Raw genomic sequence first — 13,458 nt, 5'->3', positions numbered from 1 at the left:
TCTGATTTGGGAAATTTTTGGGGGAAATCAATTGAATGTTAAATTGAGGTATGGGATAGTCTATTAGGGTTGTTATCAACATTAGGTAGGATTATTGTGATTTAATTTTGATTTTCACCAAACCCTAATGGGGACTGTTTTGGTCCTGTTTTGGGGGAATTGATTGTAACTATAAATAGATGTGTTGGTGATGTAATTGGGGTATGCCTGGACTAGCCAGTGCTTCACTCAAGAGGACTGGAATAGCCAGTGCCTCAAGGGTTGGTTTTTATTTTAGATGATGTTGTGCATTTCAATTGTTTTTATCCTATCCATGCTTTGATCTTGTTTTGCTTGAATTGTCTAGGATTGAATATCCTTATAGGTTGTTAAAACACTAAGCAAGCTTCTCTGCGGGTAGTTGCAGTGTGAGAGCCCCAACTATCACAAGGTTTAGAATTCATCTTAGTGCCTTTAGCCTCCTTTCTAGACCAACCCTTAGATGAACAGCCGGATTTGAACCGCAACTGTCATCTAGTTATTCAGAAAGCCTAGAAGCTGACTGATAACTAACAAGGGACAAGAACATAGCTGGAGGACCTGCCTTTGTTTCTTTATCACTGCCCTTGGCTCACATCCTTGGTTTCTTTATCTTTGTTTCAATGTTTCTTATTCACTGCCACTGAATTTCACTTTCTTTGTTCTCTGTCACTGTTACCTCATTTCTTTAGTTACTGCCTTGTTAATTTAGATAACTAGCTTAAAAACTTCAATTCACAACCAAGTCTCCGTGGTTCGACCCTGCCTTGCACACTCACTACAACAGACCCTGTGCACTTGCAGGTATCATTTTTGTGACTCTTTTAGAGAGCCACCAGTTACGGTATCGGCGAATATCTACATGGAATCTTACATGCATATTGTTGGATTAGTCGTTCATACGAAGGAATCTTATCTATATTGGTCCAGTTTTCGATCTCCGAGCAAGATTCTTTCTCGAAGCTGATGAAATTTAGGGTTTGGTTACGGTATCGGCGAATATCTACATGGAATCTTACACGCATACAGTTGGATTCGTTGTTCATACGAAGGAATCTTATCTATATTGGTCCAGTTTTCGATCTCCGAGCAAGATTCTTTCTCGAAGCTGATGAAATTTAAGGTTTGGTTACGGTATCGGCGAATATCTACATGGAATCTTACACGCATACTATTGGATTCGTCGTTCATACGAAGGAATCATATCTATATTGGTCCAGTTTTCGATCTCCGAGCAAGATTCTTTCTCAAAGCTGATGAAATTTAGGGTTTGGTTACGGTATAGGCGAATATCTACATGGAATCTTACACGCATACTATTGGATTCGTCATTCATACGAAGGAATCTTATCTATATTGGTCCAGTGTTCGATCTCCGAGCAAGATTCTTTCTCTAAGATGATGAAATTCAGGGTTTGGTTACGGTATCGGCGAATATTTACATGGAATGTTACACGCATACTGTTGGATTCGTCGTTCATACGAAGTAATCTTATCTATATTGGTCCAGTTTTCGAGCTCCGAGCAAGATTCTTTCTCGAAGCTGATGAAATTTAGGGTTTGGTCGGCGAATATCTACATGGAATCTTACACGCATACTGTTGGATTCGTCGTTCATACGAAGAAATCTTATCTATAATGGTCCAGTTTTCGATCTCCGAGCAAGATTCTTTCTCGAATCTGATGAACTTTAGGGTTTGGTTACGGTATCGGCGAATATCTACATGGAATCTTACACGCATACTGTTGCATTCGTCGTTCATACGAAGGAATTTTATCTATATTGGTCCAGTTTTCGATCTCCGAGCAAGATTCTTTCTCGAAGTTGATGAAATTTAGGGTTTTGTTACGGTATCGACGAATATCTACATGGAATCTTACACGCATACTGTTGGATCGTCATTCATACGAAGGAATCTTATCTATATTGGTCCAGTTTTTGATCTCCGAGCAAGATTCTTTCTCGAAGCTGATGAAATTTAGGGTTTGGTTACGGCATCGACGAATATCTACATGGAACCTTACACGCATACTGTTGGATTCGTCGTTCATACGAAGGAATCTTATCTATATTGGTCCAGTTTTCGATCTCCGAGCAAGATTCTTTCTCGAAGCTGTTGAAATTTAGGTTTTGGTTACGGTATCGGCGAATATCTACATGGAATCTTACACGCATAATGTTGGATTTGTCGTTCATACGAAGGAATCTTATCTATATTGGTCCAGTTTTCGATCTCCGAGCAAGATTCTTTCTCGAATCTGATAAAATTTAGGGTTTGGTTACGGTATCGGCGAATATCTACATGGAATGTCTCATTCTTTAAGTTGACCAATTTGGGGTTTATTTATAATCCTATGATCTAGAATTAAGCAAAAACAAATACAAGGATCAATCTAACGGTGACAATTCCTTGTTTGGTATTAACAAAAATAAACATTGCTCAATCCGTAACCTATTCTTTTAGCCAATCAGATTGCATTAAATCTAATCTAACGGTTGTAATCCCTATCATGCGGATTGAGGATTTCCCCCCCAAAATCCCGCCCAAAATTTCCCCATCCTTCTAGAAACAACAACGTGTCACCTCTCCAATTATCGGGGAAAAAAATTTCAGAGACCACACATTCTCATTTGTCTCCCTCGTTTCCTTCTCCTTCTCCATTTCCATTCAACTATTTCTCTCTCCGTTCTCTCTCAGAGAAAGAAAAACTTCTGCAATTTTTTTTTAATTCGCTCAAACCTTAAAAATAAACCAAAAAATCATCTCATTTAACTTCAAATCCTCTCATTTGCAACCCTAATCAGAAAATCCAACTATCCACTGAACACCTAAAATCAAGAAAACAATTCTTCTGCAAACCCTCATCGGAAAACTAGGTCTATCTGAAACCCTCAAAAGATTGGTAAAAAATAATCTCTCGAACCCTCTTTTCTCTTATTGATTTGGTTGAGTTTAGATTTTTGTTCTAAGGTTTGGTTTGTTAACATGCAATTTTTCTGAGAGTGCCGTTTTTTTTTTTTTTTTTAAATTTCAATAACATGCAATTGTTGATGATGTTTGTTCTAGGATTTATCATTTGGTTTTGATTTGTTATAAGGTTCTTTTACATTTTACTGATTTTGATTTTAGGGTTTTTTTTTTAATTTATAAAATGCAATTAGTTGATGATGTTCGTTCTAGTATTCTGATTTGATTTGTTATAGGGTTCTTTTTAATTTCACTGATTTTGATTTTAGGGTTTTTTTTTTTAATTTATAAAATGCAATTAGTTGATAATGTTTTTTCTAGTATTCTGATTTGGTTTGATTTGTTATAGGGTTCTTTTTAATTTCACTGATTTTGATTTTACGGTTTTTTTTTTTTAATTTATAAAATGCAATTAGTTGATGATGTTTGTTCTGGTATCCTGATTTGGTTTGATTTGTGATAGGGTTCTTTTTAATTTTATTGTTTTTAAATTGGAGCTTGAATCAATGGCATGATTTTGTACTTAGTAGCATGATTTACTTTGTTTCTGCACCTAAATGCTATTAACATTTTTCTTAGAGAATGATATAAGTAGCTTGGTTGATAGCAACCAAGTTAATCTTTATTTGCGGGTGGTTGGAATACGTAACCCCTGGTTCATTCTCAAATGAGAATGTGCAGGGCTTCCGTATTCCAACTATCTGTTGAATAGTTGCTTGGTGGTTATGTTGTTGTTATGTTGTTTTTTATTACTACCAAACTGCTAGTGTATTTCATAGAAGAATATGATTCTTGGTTTGTTCTTTAATTAGGTTTGTAAAGAAGAACATGATGCTTGGTTGCTTCTGTTTAATATAATGCTTGTTTTTGTAGCTCATTAATGAAAACAAATCTTACAGCAATGGGAAAGAATAAGGTAAAGACTGATTTCATTATGATTCAGTTGATCTTGTTTATGTAAATGATTTGCTTTGAGTTGTCAATATATACTAATGAAGCTTTTGTATTTAATGATGCAGAAGTCAACAGTAAAGAATAATGTCAAGCAGTTTCCAATCAAGGTAAACTCTTTTCATCTCAATTTCATTAAGTCAACAGTAAAGAATAATGTCAAGTAGTTTCCAATCAAGGTAAACTCTTTTCATCTCAATTTCATTATATTTACATAACAAATTTCTTTACCTTCTCATTTTAACTAAGTTATACATGGTTTTTGCAGCTGAAAAAGGCACTGAAGAGTCAACAGTCCCAACCTGTTAATGCATCTCTATCAAAAAGTGTTGCACTTGCTTCGAAGTTCCGAACACCGAGAAAGAACAAGTCAGCAGAACCAACTGATCCTATATCTCCAACTGATGCTGACACTTGTCAGAGGAGATCATCACCAAGGTTCAAAGCAGCTACAGAACCAACCAACCCTAAAAGTACTACACACAGTACTCCTCCGTCAAGTGCACAACCTGAAACTGACCAACCAACTCCATACACTCGAAAGAAATTAGTTTCTAAGACGAAGAATGTGCTGACAGCTACAAAGTCTAAAGAAGATGATGCAAATTCCAAATGCAAGACAGTAAAGCGGAAATTGGACACAAGTACTGGCCCATGTCCAAATATTCAACTCAGGAATCCAACTGACACTTTTTCTGATTTGGAAGATGATGAAATTTTACATACTAACCAAGACGTGCAAGAGGAAGAGTCTGATGTTGATTCTGATGAAGGAAAAGATAATGATGATGGTGATGAGACTGGTGGGGGGAAGGAATTGGAGAATGATGATAAGCTGGAAGAGGAGGTTGTGGGACCAAGTAAGAGAAGAAAGTTTGTTCCACTTGGACCAACGCAGATGTATGCAATGAGGTTGGATAACACAGATCCAAAAGCCAAAGTTCCCTTCAACTATAAATATCAGCAAGTTGGTAATCCATCCGTGCAGCTGGCAAGTTGTCTAGGGGTGTTAGTTCGGCGAAACATTTCGTTAACATACAATGATTGGAGAGTTGTTCCTCCCCAGGCCAAGGCCAACATATGGAAGATAGTATAGGTAATTAAAATGATTAATTGTTGACTCTTCAACTCTTTTCATTAGTCGACAACTCTTTAACTCATATAGCAGATTCTAACTAAAATGATCTACATTTATTTGCAGCAACGGTTCATTGTGCCTGAACATTACCAAGACTACTATTTCGCCAAAATGGTAGAATATCTTAAAGAATATCGATCTAGGAAAACGGGTTTGGTACTCCAGGCTTTGTATCAGCTACAAGGGGAAGAAAGAGAGAAAAGGCTTGCAAAGCTAATGCCCACGAGCATGTCTGTCAATGAGTGGGAGACGTTTGTGAAACGTGTAGGCTCGCCTTAATTCAGAGTAAGTGTTTCTAATACAATGAATGATTATATTTTCTGCTTGAAAATTTGAAATTTGTCTATGACTGCTCAATTTCCCTTTGCAGGTCAAAAGGCTCAGAATGCAAGAAATTCGTTCAAAGCATGACACCCCTCACACGATTGGCCGAGAAGGTTACACCTGAGTGGAGGCTAAGATGGTATGCTCTACCCTCGATTGAGTATTTTGTGTGTTCCATGGCCTGCTCTTTTGTGCTCTAATTTTGACTTATTAGTGTTGCATACTGATGCATGTCCAAACAATAATTAAGAAAATTTACTTGAATTCATTTGTGGAAGTTGTTAACTAACTGGGATTCACATTTTCTTTGCAGCAAAAAAAAATGAACACAACTGAACAGATTGATAGAGCTGATTTATGGGTAACAGGTCACAAACCGAGTGAAGGAAAGGAAACAAATCCTAGTGTTCTAAGTGCTTTTGTTATAAATCTTCTCTTCTTCCGTCTTTGAATTTATGTGTGCTTCAATAATGCAACAATATCTTATATGTTTCACACTTATACAGAAAAAAATTGAAGAAGTTCAAGCACAACATGGTTCTGGTAGTGGATCTTCCTTGACAGACGATGTTCTTACACGGTCTCTTGGCGAAGATAAAGGGGTGAGACTTAAAGGAATGGGGTTTGGAGCGACGCGTGAAAAGATTGCAGCCAATAGTCATTATAAGTTGATTATTCAAGAGTGTCAGGAAACCTGTAGAGCAATGAATGATCGTCTTGTGATGTTAGAGGTGAGAATATATTTTTTTCATGGTTTGGTTTTTGATTTTCTTTTTATAGTTGATGAATTCAAACATGATTTTGCCTCATACTGTCTATTTTTTTTTCTACAGGAGAAGAGCTCAATGTGTGTCTGCGCTGAAGTCCACTCTCACACTAACAGTACAGTTGCAAGCAACAATGTGGCTAGTACTAGCAGAGTTGCTCCCTCCAATGCCTCAACTCCCACTACTAGTCCTGTCAGCAGCTCAAGTGATGTGAAAGTGCCAGAAAGATTTACACCATGCGGGTTACTAAGTTGGTACAAAGAAGGAGAGGTGGTGGCTGATGCTAAAATTAGTGAAACAGATCTGTCAAAGGAGATACATGGGGACCCAATAGGTTTTGGAGCCTACATGTGTGTGTTGATTTCTCATGTTGAAGGTGCTCTCTTCTTCAAGCGAACTTCAGAGTTCAAGTTTGTTGCTGATGCTGTTGGAAGTGCCATCTCATGGCCCAAGGATCGCATAGTGTTCGATTAGTGTTCAAGAAACTTTTAACTTATCTTATCTTTAACTTGGTGTATTTAAGAAACTTTTAACTTTTGGTAACAAACATTTGTATCTCTACCATTTTTTGAATTTGTGTGTTTAATACTAGCAGGTGAACTTGAATGAATGTAATGGGTCACTGGAAGGTTTAATATGAATGTGAATTACTTTCGGAAATTTGGTTTCAGCTATGATTTTTTTTTCAAAAAAATTTTATGCACACAACATCAAACAAGGGTTGTAGGTAAATATTCAACTACTAAAAACCTTTATTGTATTATAGATTATGACTACACAAGGCACAGGTTGTGTTATGGACTTTTACAATACATATTAATGGACGTACAAAATTTTTCAACCATTACAACAAGAGTAGTAATAGTACCATTCACAGCTTTTATAGAAGTTGTGTTATGGACTTGCACTACACATAATAGAAGTTGTACAAAAATTTCCAACCATTACAACAAGAGTAGTAATAATACTATTCACAGCTTTTATAGAAGTTGTGTTATGGACTTGTACTACACATATTAGAGTTGTACAAAAATTTTCAACCATTATAACAAGGGTAGTAATAGTTTTATTCACAACATTTATATAAGTTGTGTTATTGGGTTTTACTACACTTATCACATATTTTGAAAGAATGTATAACAATATAAATAAGAGTTTTGAAAGGATGTCATACAACTCCTGTAGGTATAGTGAAACACGGATTAACAACTCTTGTAGAAGTTGTATTAGGCTTCCAAAATAAAATAGAGAGAGAATCACAACTGAACCACAAGGTAGTCCAAACTTGAACCACAACTAGGTTTACGACTCTTAGCTGGAAGTTGCAGTAAATCGGGGACCTTCCACAACCCCCCCCCCCCCCCCCCCCCCCCCCCCCCCCCCCCCCCCCCTTCCGCAACCCATCGATAAGTGTCATTGTAGATCAATTACGACACTTGTGGGGGGTTGCCAAAGTATGTTTTTCCTGTAGTGTGTTATGAAGTCGGTTTTATAAGAAGTCTCAAGTATAATTGTTTTACGTCTCTTAGGCTCAACATCAACTTCATCTTCCTTTAAAATAAGTTCTGACTATTTGAAAATAAATCTAGGGGATCAAAAACACATCTCTAATGAGGTATATGTTTAGAATAAACATGTTCAACGAACTCAGCATCCTTAGATTCCGTAATAATATTCACACCAAAGTCAGAAAAAATCAGAACACACGACCAAAAATCTATATGTAGAAGTATACTTATCATACCCTATATGAATACACAATCAACATTTCTGGTTTCAATCTAGTTCTTTTAGGAAGAGGAATTACAATCTTAGTAAAACACCCCCACACTTTGACGCATTATAAGAAGGTCATCTACCTTTCCGTAAATCATATGGAGTTTCATCTAATCCTTAAAAGGGTACTCTATTCAGGATATACTAGTTAAGAGGACTGCCTCCCCCCACAAGGCCGCAGGTAATCCTGAACTAATCAACATGGCAATTATCATCTCCTTAAGGATACAGTTATTATGTTCAAGGCTTCTAATTGGTTTCCAACTTCAAGTTTGTACATCTTACGGATTCTAAGGCATCATCCTTATCCCTAAGCAAGTATACAAGATATTACCTCATACAATCATCTACGGAAGTTATAAACCATCTTTACCATAGTGGTTTTGGGTTGAACTCATGTCAACTAGGCCTAATTGAATTAATTCTAAAGGCTTAGAATTACTCTGAAAATTTGTGCTAAAAGGTTTTATAGCATATTTTGATTCTTCATAGATTTAACTTTTGTGTTCAAAATTCAAACTAAATTTGGGTACGCAGCCTATGTTAGCCAGTTAAGCATTGACTTATAAGTTTACTGTTCCAAGTCTTCCACGTAAAACAATCAATCACACAAACAAAGCACAAGAATCAACTATGTTCACTTCATCAGTTTTCCCGTTGAGCTTATATAGACACAAAGTTCTATAACTCTTGCCTAAAAAATCACTGCCTAGTTACAACAAGTTTTCCATATTCAATTAAAATTTTAAATCTTTTACCATCTATAACAGAACAAGATACAAGATTCTTGCATATGCTCGGTACATGAAAACTTTATTCAATGTGAGAATATTACAGATATGAGCTTATGCTCGACCTTTTCTTTTTATGCAACCTTTGTTGCAGACGAGTTACTTAAAAAGAGTTTCTCGACATCCCCTATCCTCTGATAGGAGGTGAACAGGTCTTCGTTTCAACAAACATTCTTGGTGGCTCCAGAGTCCACCTACTGGTCTCTCACATTGGTTATTAAAATAACTTCCGACATCGTGCCACTAAACACGTTCTAGTTTGTTTCAACTAAATTAGCATTAATTTTCTACTACTTATTAAGGTTTTTATGTTGTCTACAATTTACTGCCGCGTGGCCATGAATTTTACAAACATAATAATCACCCTTAATTAAAGTAATGTCGGATTTAGTTTTACGAAACATACCTTTCTTCTGAAGACTACGCTTAGAATTGTTTGATGTTCTCGCCTTTGTCAGCTTTGGAAGACTTGTGTTCATCCATAGGCTCCTGGTATTCATGTCATAATCTTCGTTTATACATTGACCACGGAACGACAATTTCCCAATCACCTAATACACCACATCTCATAAACCTTAGTTCCAAATCGGAAAATAAAATATGAGTTTTGAAGATAACATCTAGATATACAAACTTGGTTTGAATCACCATATCAAAAAACTCATGGTTACCCCATAAAAACTACTTTAGTTAACAACAAATTTCTGCTCGTCAGAATTTTTCAGAGACGTTTCTATGTTTTGTAAAATATCAAAAAAAAAACTTTTACAACTCCAAAAATTCCGAAATTTTATGTGGGTAACTATCAAGATGTCTACTACATTAGGTCAAAAGGGTTCATCGAAATTCCTTTTAGGTCAAGAGATAAATTCGAAACTCTACAGCTGACCAAAAATTAGTTTTTTGTTTTTCACTTCACATTTAACATCAATGATTATTACAAATTCTAATGTCTTAAGATTGTTGGGTGCAATAATCAAAAACAAGGAAAAATCAAATAAGCAAAAGTTATTGATACTTAGCTCCTTTATAATGGAAGTGATCGATTTGATGAAACTAACGAGCTCTCCAGATCTCCGCAACAGCAACAAGGCAAAACTTTGGAAAAACAGAGTGAGTCACGTGTTCAACACATTGCCCTTAAGACATTAGCGCCCAACTACACTCAAGAGTGATGTTGTAGCCCTCACAGGACGGATATCTCCAGGATAAAAGACCCTACTACACCTACTACTAGCATATGTAGTAGATGCTCAACTTGAGCTTGGCAACTCCAAAAAAAACGTTAAGGAAAATCGCGAACGTTTAAGAAACGTTATAAAATATTTTTCCTTAGGGGTCCCTCTAAAATATAGGGCAACCCATTTCTCATAGATTTTACAAAAGTAGTGAATTTGTTTATATAATTGACAAATACAACTTAAAAAGATGAATTCCTCGATGTAGGACTAAAAAGCTTATATAATCTCTTAAAACAACTAAAAAGTAGAAACTCCACCATGTGGGACTAGTAAGTTTCATTCACAAACAAAATAATAAATTAATTTTATTTAGTTAAAAGTCTTAATATAATAATTAATAAATATTGTTCCAACACTCAGCTCTTTCTTTATGTTTACAAACTCAAGTCAAAATAGAAAAACTTGTGGCCGCAACTGCATTCGTGAATCATGAGCCCAAATAGTTACAATGACATAATTTCGTGACAACTTGTTTCATATTATTCACGTTTAGCCAATGCTATTAACAAAAAATTCAGGAGCATAAAAGATAGCAGCGCCTCTCATTCGAATGCAAGTTAATTAAGCATGAATAACCATAGAAAAACGAAGACAAGTAAATTGGGTGAAAATTCACATACTCTAAGAGCATCTCCAATGTTTGGGGTGAAAGTCTTAAAAGAACATGACACCTATGATTTAATATTTTTCTAACCAAAAATTTATCTCCAATGTCATGGTCAAGGTAAAGGTAAGCATGACATGGTTTCCATCTCATAGGAAAAGGTAAAGGAGAAAGTCATATCTTTACCTTCTCCATGATTCAAGGTCTTTTGACAGATCATTAATGTTTTATTCCAAAATTAAATTTGTCTCTAATTTTTTGGGTAATAATACCTTGGCATTGGAGATGAAATTTTAGGTAGAAAGTATATCCTTAACCTTTTTTGAGCCACATAAGAATGACCCACAAAAAAAAGGTATTATTACGACCTCCACCTAGGATTACCTTCACCCTAGCATTGGAGATGCTCTAAGGTATTGGAGGAAAACTGATTTGGAAATCTCTTTCACGATGTTCATAAGGATGACCGAAGAGTCTTACAGGGAATCAAGCCTAAGAGCATCTCCAATGCTAGTGGTGGAGGTCATAAAATGACATGCCACATAAGATTTAATATTTTTTAACTAAAAAATCATCTCCAAAATGACATGGCTGCCATCTCATAGGAAGGATAAACCAGAATGTCATATTTTCACCTTCTATATTACCCAGGTCCAATGACACTCATCATTTTTTATTCCAAAAAATTGTTTTTTTCCGTAGAAAATACTAATAACCGGTGATAATCTCAAAGCCCCATATCTTCTTCTTCCTTTCTTATCAAATTTTTTCTTTTCACTGTTAACAATCACCTTCGCTACAGAACTACAGATATTGAAGCTTTTAGGTAAGGTAAAATCTTGATCATGTTTTTCTATATTCATTCTTTTCCATGCTTGATTAATTTGTTAACTTCCTTGTTTAATCTAATGGCTAGCTTAAACATGTACTCCATCATGTTCATTTAACTTAAAAGAAATTCAGAAGCGATCCGGTTCGTCACTTCTACATCATTTCAAAGCTTCATCTTTCAAACTACCACTTGTGAGTAAGTTTTTTTCTGTGTATTTTCCTCTCTTTTTTTTTTGGAAACTAAAACCTTCAATTACTATACACTTTTCCATGTATAATCGTCTGCAAAGATTGTCAGCAATGATAACCATTCATGAAATCTCAGAATTGATGGATATTCATTCTATCTTATAGTTTATTTGATCTAAACTGAAACACTCAGCATTTTGTATAGAATTCTCAATCATTGTTTGATAAAATGCATCAAAGAAGTGCATAGAAATTGATTGTAATTTAAATCAATTTAATTGTTGATCAGATTAACTTAAGCGAGAAATAATAATCTCGTCTTGGATTTCACCAGTTTCTTCTTTTTGTTTTTACATTTCCACTGATAAATTTCCTTTTTTGATTAAGTGTCATCAAAGAAGTATAATATGCAACCAAACAAAATTATTAATCAAATTTGGGTCCAAGATTTCACAATTGGTAGGCTAGACAATGATAAATGTGGTATAGTCAGTATATCTTTGATTTCCTAATGCTTAATTTAACCTTTGCAGGAACCGTTAGCCATCCAACAACAGGGTCTGAGAGCAGTTGGCTGTTATGGATGTGTTACCAATTGAGTGGAGTTGTTTACCAATGGCACACTGGTAGATGTATTCTGCACAAGAGTGAGGAATAGGAACCATAGTAGATGATAGTGGTGATGATCTTTATCTGAACCAATACAGTTTTTGCTTTCAATAAATCTCAAACACCTTCAACCGGCTTTGCAAAAGTGAGGAAAAGGAACCGGTGACGATTTTGGAGATTTATATCATTTTTTTTTCCACTGGGTTAAGTTACACTGCTATTTTGGAGGGAAATTTGCCTCCAGTTTTTTATCCGACCAATGTTTCGAGAGAAATTTGCCTCCAGTTGATTTTTCACTTTCCAATATTTTGAGATATTTTACAAGTCTGTAAATTGTAGGATAATGGACCTTGGCATTGGAGATGAAAATTGAGGTGGAAAGTCTAAATTTTAATTGTTTAAGCCACCTGGGAATGACCCCAACAAAAGGTGTTATTAAGACCAAATTGAGGTGGAAAGTCTAAATTTTAATTCTTTAAGCCACCTGGGAATGACCCCCAACAAAAGGTATTATTAAGACCTCCAGGATATGGGTGTGCAACGGACGGACGATTGTGGATTAGGAATCATCCGCGTCCGAGCCGTCAAAATTGCGGATTTGAAAAATCCAACCGTGTCCGGTCAAATCACCCGTGAGTTTCACATCCGCGGATCAGAGGATGATACCGACCAGATGCGGATTAACCCCGAATTTAATCAGGGGTGAAAAAAAAAAGGAAAACAAACAAAACTTATCTAGAATTTGTATCATACTCAAAATTATCATTCATTTTATTGTAAAGCCGAATTTTGCCCACATACATTGCAGAGAATAATCCTTCTGTTGTTGTAGTCCAAACCACAAGTGTAGGCACAATTGCCTGTTCTTTCCTGTGGACTTCACTGGAGAAAATCCAATTCTCGTCACAGCTTTTTTGGTGCTGATGTTGTACATGTCTATATATATACACACACATTAAACAATTCTGCTGTTGTAAGATACGGTGGCAAAGGTATAATTCTTCTTTCTTTATAGGTTTGGCCGTTTAGGTTAGGCATAGTATTTTAGGATGTAAAATTATTTTCAGGATTAAGGAATCGGCAAAATGAGAAACCTAACAACTAAAGACCGGTAAATTCTAGATTTAAGGGAGTTAATTAAGGAGTATTATATACATATTTATTTAGAAATATTTTTGAGGATGCCACGTACATTTAAGTTGGAAAATATAGGATCTTAAACCCCTACAACCGCGCACTGGCGGAACTGG

The 13,458-nt window shown here is 35.7% G+C and overlaps 1 long non-coding RNA gene across 1 annotated transcript; it reads left to right on the top strand.

The window, feature by feature from the left end:
- Nucleotides 1-2,771: 2,771 nt before the first annotated feature.
- On the top strand, nucleotides 2,772-4,048 carry LOC113318403. The gene is made up of 3 exons (XR_003344527.1): nucleotides 2,772-2,922; nucleotides 3,861-3,903; nucleotides 4,007-4,048. It is a non-coding gene; the product is annotated as an uncharacterized LOC113318403 (long non-coding RNA).
- The last annotated feature ends 9,410 nt before the right edge of the window (nucleotides 4,049-13,458 follow it).

Source organism: Papaver somniferum, chromosome 10, assembly GCF_003573695.1.
Source record: "Papaver somniferum cultivar HN1 chromosome 10, ASM357369v1, whole genome shotgun sequence".
NCBI lineage: Eukaryota > Viridiplantae > Streptophyta > Magnoliopsida > Ranunculales > Papaveraceae > Papaver > Papaver somniferum.
Note: the sequence above shows the minus strand (reverse complement) of the source record. Positions and strands in the feature narration are given on the sequence as shown.